This window comes from Panthera onca, chromosome D3 (assembly GCF_046562875.1).
Source record: "Panthera onca isolate mPanOnc1 chromosome D3, mPanOnc1 haplotype 2, whole genome shotgun sequence".
Taxonomy (NCBI): Eukaryota; Metazoa; Chordata; class Mammalia; order Carnivora; family Felidae; genus Panthera; species Panthera onca.
Window position 1 is genome coordinate 87416231 of NC_138350.1, and position 2818 is coordinate 87419048.

Consider the following 2818-nt stretch of genomic DNA (forward strand, 5'->3'; position numbering starts at 1 on the left):
TCTGGCCGGTCTGGGAGTAAAACTTCTGCTTGCCTGTCCCAATGAGGTGAAAATCAAGGACTAGTGATGTCACAAAGGGAAGGCCACTAAAGACAAGTGTCACATTTTTTTTTTTTTTTTTACCTAGGGTACAGTACTTAATTGCTCCTGAGCACTTTTTAAAATGTATTTAAAGTCACCTTCATTCTAATACATGATAATATTAATCTCATTGAGTTACTTCAATCAAATGAAATAATTTCTATAAGATACATGATACATGGCACCCTTTCTAATAAGTTCTCAATTAATAAGCTATTTTGTGGTTTTGAATATTTACTCGCACTATTCTTAGTTGTGTGAAAACAGTGAGCTTTATTTTTCATTCTACGATTTAATCATCCTCATTATCTTCCTATCTCCTCAGGATGAGGGACAAATCTATATATCATCTATACCTACCTTTATCTATGTAGATTGAGTCTAACCCAGTAATCTTGTTCTTATCCAAAACTTGCAAGTATTTAAATGCTAAATAGCTTTAGATATTCAATTTGCATAAATGTCCAGACCATCAGCCACATGGCACACTTTGTAACCCCTGCCAATATGGCGTCTCCGTTGATGGGTAGGAGCGTAAGATCTTATGTGATCTCATGGAAGGGTTCCTTGACTTCACCTCTTTTAGCATCTTAGTTCTATTCACTTCAGACTGAAATGAATGACTTCTCGCTCCCTGTGTTTTTCACCCTAAATTTGCAGACTCGTGAGATCTATCGTCACACTCTGTAATCTAAACCTCCAGATCTGCCTCTTAAGGGAAAACTTCATTGTTGAGAAATTCCCCTGTGCCCAAAAAGCCTGGCTTTCAAAACTCTTAATTCAAAGGCTAAGAGACTCATGTCCATAACTGATATCTCTGGTCCCATTGGAATGATTCTCTCATTCCCTGTGACTGTAAGTCTCATGACTTAGCCAGAGTGGAGAGCTGAATAAAAACATGGTGTGGGAAAAAAATAAAACTAAATGACGACAGACTAACATTTGCATAATCTTCCCTATTACAAATATTAATGCTCATTAAAAATTATAATAGTCACATATACGCCTAAAAAAAAAAATCTGGTTGCTGTAGATAAAAATGATGATTCCATTTGAAAAGCCTCAAGCGACTGTCCTTCAAACCAGCCGTCAAGTGCATTCTGTAACCAAAAACAAAAGAAAACTTTTTAAAAGTCTAGTTGTGTGAATGAATCATAAATTTCTCAGGCCAGATGGTATTAAGTTGTGGCCTGCCAACTGCCTACATCATTTACAGTACTACAGTAAATGAAATTAGCACTAGCTGGCACTTGGAACGTTCGAGTGTTAATTTGCTAGACTTCCACAATCCTCCTTATGCTTGCTGCATGATTATAGCTGTTTTTATAGGTAGCGTTTGAAAAATGTATTAACATGCTTTTCTGAGACCACGGCCATTTTCGCAAGTATCTGGGTCCCTCTTTGGAGATAGACACAAACAAGCAGTAAGTTACAGAGGGAAAACTCGGGGACCGGGTTTTTGACAACCTGAACTCTGACAGCCACTGTGCTAAGTACTATCTGTCCACTTAGATCAGTCACGTCAGCCTCTGGACTGCGGTTCGCCCTCAGCACAATAAAGATCTTTACTGTCTCAGTGACTCCTTTTAACTTTAATGTTCCGTGAGTCTGGAGTTTTTTTTTTGTTTTTTTTTTTCAAAGGTTGATTTTGACTAACGACCAGATGTGCCTCTGAATGTTCTTCCCACACTTATTTCTAAGATGTCTTTCCATTTGCAATGTCAAGGGCTCTAGGCCAGTGTTCTTAGCAGTTGGTAAGCGTATCAAGGCATCATTGAGAATTTGGTAAAAGCCTTAGATTCTTTCCCAGAAAAATCTTGCATACCGTTTTAGGGGTTTACTACATATATGGAACATTAGAGAATCATAAGAGACAAGACAAGTACCTCTGGTCTTCTTGTATATATTGGATATTATTTAAAAGAATCTCTAGCTCCCCCTCATTAGAAGCTATTGTCATATTCACAAGGCTGATAACATTTACATTAATGTTTAATGCAAAATTTTATATTGTGTGTGTCTAATTACAGTCTCTCTCTCTCTCTCTCTCTCTCTCTCTCTCTCTCTCGTGTGTGCACGTGTGCTTTTTCTCAGGCCAGCTATCAATAGATATCAGCTCTTGGTCAGTGACTATATTCAATGTAACATTTTTTTTTCACCCTTGTGACGGTAGATAACATATTTTCTATGTTTATATCCCTGGCCCTGTTAGTAGCATTCTACAGGGTGAATTCTAAACCTGTCGTCAGTCTGCAGTCTGAGTACTTTTTTCCCCTTCAGGCATGCAGGGAGCCCAGACTCCGAGATGTGGAATCGCGTGTCCAGTCCCGGGTCACCCTGTCAGAGTGTGGCAGTCGGGCTCAGAGCCCAGGCTTACTCCGACCCCAGTGTTTCCTTCTCTCCATCGCGCTATGTATTTCTATTTAAAGAAAACCAACCAAACGATCACTTATATTGGTGCTGTCCTCAGCAGATACCTAGAAAGTGGGTTTGGGATGGGGACAGCCATCTACGTGATTTTAAACCTACCCACTAATTCTGACGCACAACAGAGCTCACTGAATGAGTCCCTGCCATGTCTAAAGAAAAGAAATAAGAAAAGAAGCCTCCAGTTGCACTATGTGTCTATGTGATAAGTTGTTTTACTGAAGGAGAGGCTGTCTTCCTCATACAATTTCTGAGAACTTGGGGAGTGTCTAGTTTCCTCAGGAATCTTGATTCCCCCACCAGTTTCCTG